This window comes from Ambystoma mexicanum, chromosome 1q (assembly GCF_040938575.1).
Source record: "Ambystoma mexicanum isolate Mex_15411 chromosome 1q, UKY_AmexF1_1, whole genome shotgun sequence".
Classification (NCBI taxonomy): Eukaryota; Metazoa; Chordata; class Amphibia; order Caudata; family Ambystomatidae; genus Ambystoma; species Ambystoma mexicanum.
The window spans coordinates 282,527,937-282,540,994 of record NC_090922.1 but is presented as its reverse complement, the minus strand read 5'-3'; positions in this window follow the sequence as shown (position 1 = coordinate 282,540,994).

Below are 13,058 nucleotides of genomic sequence, written 5' to 3'. Positions count from 1 at the left end.
TTAGAATAGATATTACAATTATCCTTAAATTGCAGAGTAATGCTTAAACGTAACCTTGACATGGACCAAGGACTAGTTAATGGAGCATTGGGTACGGTTGTTGGCTTTCAAACATACCCACGTGACAACAAAATTCAGTTTGTCAATATACTCTTTGACAAACTATCAGAAGTTAAAAGGATAGGATGCTCAACAGCTCGATTCCTTCTCTTCAAAGACATGTGTGTACGCAGAGAACAAGTCTCTTTAACTCTTGCATACGCAGTCACGATTCATAAATCACAAGGTCTTACACAGTCTTTAAAGAAGGCATGAGCTATGTAGCACTATCACGCTTACATACACTTGACGGTCTATTTCTAATCAACTTTGATGCAAGTAAAATAAACGCTGATATTCCTTGAATTTTAGAATAAAATAGACTTCGCTCACTATACACTCTCCATCTAAACACATATTCTGTTCCACAAAAAGTAAAACGTTATAAAAGAAAAATAAATCAAACAGAAAAGCAACAGGATGTCACTGCAAATCCTCCAAAGAAAGGAAAAGAAAGTAATACTTCATCAAGTACCACAAGCAAAAAAGAATCAATTAGGGAAAGTGAACCAGGTACTTCTTCAAAGAAGGAAGACAAACTCCAAAAAACAAACTCCAAAAAGAGCAGTCAGATACAGAACTACCTGGTCCATTTAAACTCTCAAATATAGTTGGAGTAAGTTGCTACGCAAATGTAGCAATGAATATTCTATTTCAATTACCACCAATTGTTCACAACATTTACTTACACAGTACAGACCCATTCTGTATGCAAATGTTAGTACTTCACAGAAATGCGGCAAACAATCCTGACAACACGTATAGTGTTTATGGAATAAGACAACAATTGGACTAATGTGCTGGAATGAAATTCACTATAAACTCACAGGAAGATCCACAAGAATTTCTAATGTACTTACTACAAGTACTGGAAAACAAAAACATACCTATAAATGAAATCTTCCAGATTTCATACATGTGGAAACATACATGCACTCTCTGCAACAATCTGACACAAGAAAAAATCCCCAATGAACGCTTTGTATATATATCAATACCTAATTATGAATCCATTCCATTACAGCAACTTGTACAAAATGCAAACCATGGTAGATTATGTTCTACCTACAATTCAGATAATCGCTCCACATTAGTAATACAAACACATAGTAAATACGTAATACCAATGCTTCTACGTTACAATGCAGATGGTACCAAAAACAACTGCAAGCTGGATTCACACATGGTCAAATATCACTTGGTAAGAAAACCTTCACAACAATAGGTATAATCTACCACGCAGGAGCCACAACCAATTCAGGGCGCTACACTGCATATATAAAAAAGAAATGTGGATAGTTTGAATGTAATGATAGTACCATTACTCTAAAGCAGAGATTACCAGCAAATCTTACAAACGCTTATTTAATGTTCTTAAAACCAAAATTTGATAGCTAAACTGTACTAAACCTCAAGTAAACTTGTAGTAAAAAATATAAACTGTTAGAATATTCCAAAAGCTATCTAACTGCCCAAAGATTCTACAACAATTAATCAGATAAATGGATACCACTAAATTAGAGCAAAAAATAGACAGTAAGAATACGCCAATTGGTATCTAACTGTCCCAAAATTTAACAATATCCAAACAGATAAATCAATACCACTAAAATATATCAAAAAATAGACAGTTAGAATACGCCTACTGGTATCTAACTGCTCCAAAATGTCATAATATCCAAACAAATAAATAATATGTTACTGCTCCAAAAAAAATGCAACAACCCAATGTATAAAGCATTAGCCAGAAACAACAAATGAACACTGAAAACAAACAAACAAATAAACTGTAGCATAACAGAAAAAGTTTTTTTTTAATCCAACATGGATTTCTTTTCCCCCACAGACCAATGATTTTAGCAACGAACACAGAAACTGAGCAAATTGCACAGTACTCTGGTTTGTAATCTACTAAATATGAGGGTCCAAAAAAAAAATAAAGAAATGTTGATTATACAATGTAATAAGTCATTACAAAATACTAATACTAACATGCTATTTTCTTTTATCACAGAAATTAACAAGAAATACATGTACTCCAGTTACTAAACCAAACAGTAAGTATATTATACACTCTATGCCATGGCCACAACCATCGCAGCATATCACACCCATAATATCTTATAACTTTGTTCCTTATAAATTTGTTTTTGACCCAAAGTTATAAGCAACTACAAGTGTGATATGCTGCGGTGGTTGAAATAATTGTGGTATCCTTCAAGTTTTCTTCAATATTAATTTCTTTGTAGTATTCATTATTGTCTTTTAGATATTGCAAGGCTTGTCTAACGAAATCTACCAATTGTTGTCAATTTTATTTTGTCTTTTGTAAGTACACCATTTACTAAGATAATTAAAGATTGCTCCATTGGACGTTGCACTCTTAGAATGTGCACATTTTCTTTTAGATCTAATGGTAAATACACTACTTTTCCACGAATACCTTTCACTAATTCTGAGGGAGGTAATTGTGCTGTTTTTGGTTGAAAGCGTATTATTGCTTGAAAGGGGTGCACTGTTTGAATTATGATGCTCTCATATAAATTGAGTTGTTGTAGGGGTTTTAGTAGTAGAAATAATTCTAAATTATTTGTGATAGCTCGTGAAGGAGTTTGGTTGTTGTCAAGTTGTGTAGTGCAGTAACTGCAAAGCATTAAGGGGTCAGTTATTTTCGTAATTTGTTTTCTGCTATAAGGTAGAGAGCTAATTCAAACCATTTAGAATCTCCATTGTCTTCTATTTTATATGTTAGGTCTAGAGTTGTTGTGTTACCTTTATAAAAAGTTCTACGGCAACATACACACGCATGGTTTGGTACTTCAGCAGATGTACTTTTAAATTTCAGTATTTCTTTTTTGTATGCGTGTAGTAGAAGGTTGCCATGCATAGAATTGTTGCTAATTTGCTTTAAAGCTATTTCATTCTGTAAGTGGCTTTCACATCCAAAATATTTTTTTCTGGATATAGTCGATTTCTTCAAGTAGGTCTTTTGCTGTACCATGTAGAAGAATGTTATTTAATTTGGCTAGTGCTAAAGCAGGACTTTTAGCATAGTACATTTTATAGACTAGATTTCTTATAGTTGAATGATGTGTTGATATCATTTTGATATAATGGAATGTGGTTTTGCAAGAAGGTCCTGAAATGCAGGCCAATGAATGTCCTTATAGTCATGTGTACTTGCGTACTGGACAGGTATCCATATTTTGCAGTAGTTTAATTTTCATTTTTTCTTTGCCTTTCACATATTGATTGAGGAATTGGCGTAAAGACTTGAATGATTCTTTGGGAATGTTACACATTAACGTGCATGGCCATTTGTATACTAGACGTTCTGATTAATTTGAATGGAGAGGTAATTCTAAGTTTTCTGGGGATATTTTTGTAAGCATTATTTCTTGTTCCATTATGGTATTATATACTTTTTCATAACCTTGTCCACTGCTCTGTATGGCAATTGTATTTGTTTGCTTTTGTTTGTATGCTTCTTCATTAAAGTATGGTTCTGTGCTCATAGTGTGACTCCATTCACCTCCAAAGATACTTAAGAAGTTATTTCTGTTGACATTTCGTTTATTGAGAAGTCTTTTTTGTAATTTAGTAATTAGTTTTGTTAGTGGTTTCATTTTGTTTAACACTAAAATAAATAACTTTATTTTGAGAAGGATTGAACTGTCTATCAATGCTTCTAAGATTAATTTCCTACGATAGGTTTTAAGGGTTGAGTTTGATTTCTCTCCTGCTTTTATAAGATTTCGAAGGACTCTGTGACAGAACTTTTTTTGGTATGCTTAGTTTGCACTATATCAAGATTTATAGGAGCAGTTTTATCTGTAGTGGTAGCTGATTTTTTGTTAATTGTTTTGTGGTTTGTTTTACATTTTGATAGAGGAGGCAAAGTTTCTGTACTTGAAGCTTGTTTTGTTTCGCTAAATGACTGTATTAGCTGTTTTGTTTTAGCTTTTTTTACAAATTCTGCTAGAGATGGATGCTTGTTTTGGACACTTCTAATTTCATTTGCTCTGTTTCTGCGTTGCTTTCAACAGACTTGATTTTTGGCAGGCATTCTTTAGGGTCTGTTGAAAAAAATAAAGAATGTATGGGTTAGGGTGTTCTTAATGTATGTGTGCTGTGTGCATGAGTGTGTGAGTAAGATAATAAAGATGTATGTAATGGTGTGTGATTGTGCATTGGGCAACTACAACTAGTTGGGATGGCTATTCTTGAATTTATGTGTTACTAAACTGGGGTTCAGATGATATGAGAACGTAAGCTGCTGGTGTGGAGAAGTAGAAATAGTAAATCTAATGGTATACAATTAAAACAGTTGTTTGTTCTATAATTTCAAAATTCTAGGGGTTGAGTTGGATTATTTGTGTGTTGAAAACTAAGAAATTGTGCGTCATTCTGCCTGTAAATCTCTGTTTAAGAAATGGGGATTCGTTGACAGAATGGTGCACAATCTCTATTTTTAGACACAGAAATAACATGAATTAACCTTACAGTGTGTTTGAATAATAGTACAAATAATATGGTGGTATTCAACTTATTTTTTTTCTGAAATGAGCAGGTTTCTTCTTAGTTGTTCTTTGTACTTCAAATTCGGCTGCTTCTTTTCAGGAGAATGGTCTTCACTGCAATTGTAAAGGAAACAAATAAGGAATTTTGTTTGTATATAGCATTGTTTTTAATTTAGACGTTGATTTTTTGAATTGACATTGACCCTCAGCGCCTTCCTCAAAATCATGAAAACTATCTTATTCACATAAAATGCATTGCACCAGTTGAATACATATCAGATGTTCTTAATGCATAAACTGTATTGTAATGACTAACTGTACCAACCAAAATATCATTTGTATGCCTTGTGGAATTCATAATGTACCACTGAATACCACTATTTCTGTAACTAAGCTCTTGTAAGTAACAGCGCCTCAATGCCATGGGCTGCTTGCGCAGTATTTAAATATAAGTAAATAAATGTTTATATTTTTGCACAAGTATTGTTGTTTGATTTTTGAACATACTGTGTGCATGCAATTTGTTAACTCTTCATTTTGTACTTTAAATATGTTAGTTCAACATGCTTTGAAAATGTGTGTGTAAAAAGAAAGTAAATAGCAGATAGGTTTGGAAGTGAAAGGTGATTTTAGGAGATGACAAAATGACAGTAAATTCATTTGATAGATTATACAAGCTAAAAGTCAGTTAATCTGTTTATATGAATCTATAAAAATTGTACATGTACTATATAGAAAATATGCATACCTGTAGATTGTGTTCATGCATATGGATATGCATGCAGCTGCACGTAGAAATCTTGGAGACTTGTACAGTATTTCTGGTAGAAGGTGCTTTCCAATGATATGACACTTGTACTCAGAGAGATTCACAGTACATTTAAACTGCTGATCTATGATGATGCAGTTAGATGTAGAGGTCTTGGATGTGATTGGTGGATGTTCATGTGACTTCTTAGCTACATCCAACAAGGGAATGGCACAGAAATGAAAAGGAAATGGTAGAAAGACTTTTCATGTTCCGATATGTCCGCAGACATGGCGGTAGTCCGCGGACATCGGGTGTTACATCCAGGGATTTTTGGGTTGGGGAGCCATGCAAATAAGAATGAGCAGAGAAAGGGATTGGTCAGGAAAGTTTAGTGGGTGTGTTGTGCCAGGAGAGAGTTTCTTAGATACTCTTTTTGATGAGAGAAGAACAGATAGGTATGGCTGTGTGTTTTAAAAAACAGATTGTTTGGATTTTGGGAGACTCGTGGATACATTGGTTGAAGGTGCATGCAGAAAGCTGTGGAGTAGCTGTAGATCTTGGTTTCCCACATGTGGAAATGCACTGGCATGGAGTACGTGGAATAAAGCGGATGGACTTGCTACCTCTCTGTGCTACTTTGGATACAGAGCAACATCCAGACATAATTGTAATTCATTGTGGAGGGAACAGTTTAGGACATGTGTCTGGAATTTCTTTGCAATTTGCAATGAAAGAAGGACTTGGGAAGGTCATGGACATGTTTCCAAATTCTCAAGTAATTTTTTCACGGATTGCGAAGAGACAAATGTGGCTTTGTTCTTCTTCATTTGGTCCACAAATGGAGAAAGCAAGGTGCAATGTCAATAAGACTGTTTGTTCCTTTCTAAGAGATTTTGGCATGTCCTCTTTTCACAATGAAAATATTATGTTTCGTAGTACATACATTTTTCACAGAGGTGGAGTCCATCTTACTTATGCTGGCAATCAGATTTTTTTGAGAAATGTACAAAATGCATTGCGACCTTTTTTGGAATTACTGCATCCATTTTATAGTAGGTGTTGAGCATTTCAAATTTTTAAAACACAAATAAACACCACCAAAAGGCTCTTTTCAGAGCCACCACTTCTTCCCAGATAAAACTGCAATGGTAGCACCCCAAAATGTTAGATGTCCGCGGACTGTCCGTCGACTTCTAAAAAAATGCACAGGATCCTGCTTCATTTATTTTCACTTGTATTTTTTAACTGTAAAAGACGGCTCTGAAAAGATGCTTTGTTTATTTTTGTTGTTTTAGATTTTTTTGTTTTTTTTATACAAGACACACTAGGAGAGGAGGTGAAAGGAGGGTAAGGGGGGACACCAACCACGGGGATAAGAAAGGGCGAGCTGAGAGAGGAAGATGTAGAGTGGGTTTCACTTGGGTAGTGAGCAGACCTTCTCGTGCTCTGAAACGATAGCCTCAAAAGCACTACGAAGTCTCTCCCCCCTGCACAGTACTGCATCGCAGTACATACACACAACTGTGACCCTCGAAAGGTAAGGGTCATCAGCATTGCATATGGCCTGTGAGGCAGTTTGAGAAATACGCTGTCCCACAGGAGTGTTCCTTGTGGTGACAGGATCGGAAACAGATGATGAAGTAGAGGAAGTCAACCTGCTACGCTCCTCGCAAAGTATAACCTTGTGATGACATCACATGTCTGTCTCGCTCTTTTTTCCTTTACTGGCATATCTAGGCCACATGGTTTTCTGGACAATAAGGGAATTACTGTAAAACATACTTGAAGGATAAATCTACAAATATAGTATGTTTACAATTTTTAGTTCATGACTGTTAATGAAGAAAACCATGTGGCCTAGATATGTCAGTAAAGGAAAAAAGAGGGAGACAGACATGTGATGTCATCAGTGATGTCATCAATGACATTTGTGATGTCATCTTTGATGTCGTGGGTGTTAGTCTTAGCAGTGCACGGTGGTGGCGCGAGTTATGGTTGCTTAGCTTACAATACCTGGCGAATTTCAGGGGTTTTTCCGTTTTACTTGGAACTATAACGTCCCTTTAACAAAGTTTTTTCACTGAATATGTATATGTTTCATATGATATGACTGGACCCTATGGGAATTACTGTAAGAACATACTTGAAGGATAAGTCTACAAATATAGTACGTTTACAATTTTTTGTTCATGACTATTACTGAAGAAAACCATGTGGCCTAGAGATGTCAGTAAAGGAAAAAAGAAGGAGACAGACATGTGATGTCATCAGTGATGTGATCAATGACATTTGTGATGTCATATTTGATGTCTTGGGTGTTAGTCTTAGCAGTGCACAGTGGTGGCGCGAGTTATGGTTGCTTAGCTTACCATAACTGGTGAATTTCAGGGATTTTTCGGTTTTACTTGGAACCATAACGTCCCTTTACAAAGTTTTTTCACTGAATTTCATAGGTTTTTAGTAGCGCAACTTAACCATAATGTCCCTTTAACAAAGTTTTTTCACTGAATATATAAATATATATATATATATATATATATATATATATATTAGTTCAACAAACCCATATCAACTAAAGATCTAGAAAAAACACCAACAAAAATCCACACAGAGACAGGGAATGAAGAACATATATGTGATAGCACTGTGGCTAAGGAAGAAGGGCTGAATTAGCAAGAAATTGAAGCAGAGTCACTCAAAAGATTATCTGCTTGTAGAAACAGGTGAAAAAAGGGACATAATTCATTATGATCCCAAAAGAGGTCTGTGGGTCTGGAGTTCTCAAACGTATGTGACTCTTGTTCTTGGGCAGTTTGACAGTGCATAACTAGACTCTTAGATGTTGTCCTTGCAGGTCAAAATGGGTTTGAGTGTGGTGATATCCGTTGAGTCAAGTGTCGAGTCAGCATTGAGTTGGGTTTGAAGCATAGCTCTATGCAGTGTGATGCAGCATTTGAGTGATTGCAATTCGATTAGTGCACCAGGTCTGGTTCCAGGTTCAAGCAGGTTCGAGTCGAAGGTTACTACTGGGTCAAGCTAGCAAATAACACAATGCCTCCAGTGGTTCGATTAAATATTCTGGTCGGGCAAAAGCGAAGGATCTGGTGGCTCGATGCAAGGCTCAAAGATGCTGCAGTTCCAAGGCTTCTGTAGTAGTGAGAAGTTGTGAGTGCCAAAGTGGTATTGGGAGCTAACAGTGTGATGCAGCATCATAACGGTTCAGAGGAGGCAAGCAGAGGTTCGAAGTTCAATGTCAAAAGGAGCATCAATGTCCCTTTAAAGTGACAGAAACTGGAGTCCAGCTGCTTTAGGCTTCTCAGAATGGTGTGCATCCCACTCCAATGGCTCTTGAACAAGTTGAGTCCTTGATACTCTTCACTCCCAGTCCTGTTTTCTTTTATTCTCATCCAGTAAGGAGTCTTATTCCAGTGCAGTTAACAGGGTGGAGTTCCTGGTCCATAGCAGTTCACCCCCAATGTCACCTGGGGATGGTTAGTGGACAGAGCTTGTGTCTGTCGTGGATGCACTCTATCTTCAATTCACTCTTTGATAACTTTGGAATGGATTGCACTCCCAGAAGAGGTGCAACACATTATCTTTGTCTCCCTGCGAGTCCAAACTGAATCATGGAAGGAGTGGGAGACCCCTTCCTCATAAAGGTAAAATGGTAATTGGACAAAATCAGGACTGCTTTAACGGGGGTGTCTCTGTTGCTGTGAGAAGTGGCCTTTGCCTTCTTGCATCATACCCAGAATTCTTTGTTCCACAGGAAGAGGAGGCGACAGGAAGGAAAGAGAAGCCAAGCGAGGCCAACGTAAAAACAAGATGCTGTAATCCTTTTCAGTTCCCCTTCTGACCCCTCTAGCTATTCTACTCCCTGTCAAGCCATCAGCTTCAAATGTTTTGTTCTTCAACACCCACGTTTGAGGTTGGCCTTTGCTATTGATGTGCCTCTTTGAAGTATGGTTCCCAGGAGCTCTCCTGTGGGGGCTTGAGGGGAAGTGTTACCCATTCTCCGAGAGAATTAATAGAGTACAGGTTTTTGCATATTATCCCACTTGCTGAAGTGGAGCCAGACATTCTACTCACACATTCACAAAACCTTTGCATCTCTGACCTGGCTCACAGGACTGACAGTTGCATGAAACCAATTTGATGTGGCTTTAATAATGGTGCACTTTTATCAATCACCATATCAAAAAACGTTCTGTCTTATTCGTAGGGTTTACCCTGCCACCTTACTTATAGGGGCACAATTATGATGTTTTGGATCAGAGGGTCAGAAGTCAAATGCAGCCTCTGTCTGCAGTGACATTGGGCCATAACAGCAGTCAGTACGTACGCATGGCCTTTCCAGCTGCCCTATTACCAATGAAGAGCAGGTTTTGCAGATGCAACAGTGCACATTTATACACTATGCTTTTGGCAGGGAATGTTAGAAAAGTGGGTCTGATCTGCAGATCACTCTTTCTCAGTCAGCATTACCTGCATCCTTTTAATCTTTGATACAAATAAAAACAGCTACGGCATTCACACCGCCAGCAGATTGCAGTCTATCATAAAATGCCTCTAACAATGGTAAATTGTGAAAAGCATTTATACTTTTCCAAACACACGGAAAGTGAAGTAAAATGACGTTTTCACTTCCATGTTACTCTTTAGTTTTACACTACATGGTGGAAAGGATTGCAATTGTATAGAGGGGACCTTTTTGAATGAAAGTGAAAAGGAGCAGTTCCCCTCTGTGTAATATCCACTTTGGGGGAAATTAACCCTTGGTTATATTGAATTTGCCAAACCGGTGGGAAATATGTAAGATCATTCTTTCATATAATTGACTTTGATTTCCATTGGGTAATAAAGCAACCCTGCCCATTCCCCCGGCCTTTCTAGACCAGTGCCTCTTAATTTTACAAGCTTTCTACAGCAGATGCATTCTCATACCAGAACACAACCACCTCACGCATGATGTCACTGACTTCTGCCCTCCTTGTGGATCTTACTGTGCTGCCTGTCCTCGCTGAATTTATTACCAATGAATGGGGCAAGGGAGGATTCCTATGTGTAAGATTGATGGCGAACTGTGATAGGCGACACTCTGAGGGAGGCAAACTATCATCAGCATGCCATTTATAGTCTATGGTTGCTGTCCCAGTCATAAATATTCATTCGGTTTGGGTCTGATTGGAATGTTGGCCTGGTACCTCAGAGAGAATTCCGGCTAAAACTAACATTACAATGCCAAATGCAAAGAGGTGCACATGCTACATAAAGAGCTCTACAGCAGGCACATGAACGAACTGAGCTATCGTATATGGATTTTATCCCGTGCCATCCATGTTACAAAGACCTTTTTGGCAGCTGCGTGTTCTTAGGTGAGAGGAGGAGGGCTGGGTTGGACAATATTGGTTTATATTGTACCACCACAACCTACGCTGTCTGAACCTGAATACTTTAGCCTTTTTGACCAGCACAGGTGGTACATTTGGAGACATGTTTGCACACTGGGTACCACTTTGCCCCATATCCCTATTTCAATGAGTGTGTCATTTTCCATGTGTGCTCAAATGTCCCTTGAGGTTAGAATGGAGGGTTGCATGAGGTGCTGGGTGTTTGCAGACCGTGAGAGTACGTTGTTCTTGTTAAAAGGCAACATTGACAGAGGTTGCTTTAGAAAACTCATCTGTCTATTTGGGGTCCTAGAAGTCCAGACACCTGAATATGCTGGTGTAAAGGCTGAGATAAGACAAACAAAAGAAATCCAGGTGAACTGTCCGGCCTTTGAAGTCTTGACTAACCCCAGCAGCTCTTCTGTGTTATTCTTTGAGCATTGACCAATGAGTCATTTTAATGACAAACTCCCTGTACCATCCAAGGAGTTTGGCATACCAGGGACTCACATTACTGTACCCATCACAGGTAATCATCCCATACCACCAGCATATTACAGAGGGTGAATCCTTTATCACAATATACCATAACCATCCCAGAAAACCGGCAAGCTTCAGAGAACTTCTCAGCACACCTTGCCTGAAACTTCTCAGATTGCCGGTTAGCATACTTTAGTTTAGTTTACTTATTTGTAGAGCGCTCCTAACCCTGAGGTATCTGGGCGCTAGAGCTTAGGTACAGTTGTTACAGGTAAAATGTACAAGGTCGGTTAGGCAATTAGCTGCTGACACGTGTTACATATCGGTAAACAGTGGGCACACATAAAGGAAATATGTACAGAGAGCCAGAAGACACATATATATAGATACAGTTGAGGTACATAAATAGACGGGGAGCAGGCAAACATTCAAAAGAAGCGGCAGATTGAACTGTATTAGTGGTGCTGCTGTGCAGAGTACCTACAATCATCACATCCTCCCTGAAGGACATGAGGATGCCCGCACAGCAACCCATGCTGTTCATCGTTCTCTACCCGACTCACCCCAGGATAGCAATAGAGCACATGTCCCCTGTAGGACTACTTACCATACTTCACCTTAAGCTAAATGCGCCATCCCAGGGCAGAAACAGATTCTACGCTTCAAAACGATTTCAGGGCAACAACGTCCAGAATATGTCAAGGCCTCGTGATTTAGCCATCTCAGGCCAAGAGAACAGTATAGTTTAACTTTAATGCAATACACTTCACGACGCACCTGCCCACTGTACTTTCCATAACAACCTACCTGGCCCATCATGGCACAGCACCAGGGTTTGGAATGCAAATGTAACGGGCAGGAGCTCAGATCTGCTCTTGGATCTTAGGCATCACCCCACAAGCAGAATCCACCTCTGTGAAAGAGCGAGTACATAGGATGCTGCACATGTACATTGCACAGGACAAACTATAACTGTATGACCATTATTTATAATCCTTTCTGTTTGAAATGTATTCTAGTAATTTCTTAGGTTCCATGTATGTGCACTCCCAAACGCACGCAGTGAATGCTTCATAGGCATGTTTGTATGGTGCGTTTTGGGCTGGGGAATCAGAAGTAGCTCCTCTTGCCCATTTGTGTTTAGCCAGCCAGGCTCTTCTAGGCTCTACACAGAATGAACAGCAGCCAGCAATGCTGATCCCTCTATGTAACACAATAGCATCTTTTTTCAAAGCTTGCCTCAACTATCTCTGGACAACCTATATCACCTTTCAACACAGCATGAATGAAGCATTAAGGGAACAATCACATGGTGCGGAAAGCAGGGGGAAACTTCCAGTGTCCACCTGTGTTCTCTATTTGCTCCATGCTCCCCCTTGGCTCCAGGCCCTCACCCTTTGAACCCTCTCATCCGTCCAGTTCTCATCACCACCCAATACACCCCCTTCCGCACCCAACGTACCTGCTTCTGGCCTCCACTATGTCTCGCATAGCTCTCATCTGCTATCATGACTACCATGGAAGAATTTCAGAAACGTACTTCCTTCCATGGTGGTCATCTTGTCACAGCTTCAATCTCACTGAAAAAAAGGCAACCAAAACTATCAGCACCTCGGAGGGAGCCCCCAGGTAGTTAATAACAATAAACCCTGCTACGTGGAGCAGGCAAGACTGGAAACCACCTGGAACATCCACCTCGGGCCTACAAGACTCACGCTGGTTGGCCATTACCGGCCCTGTCCATACGACATAGCAAGGTTTATCCCTATATTGTCAGCTCGCAATGTTGGCATGCCCATTTAAAACAATAGATCTGGA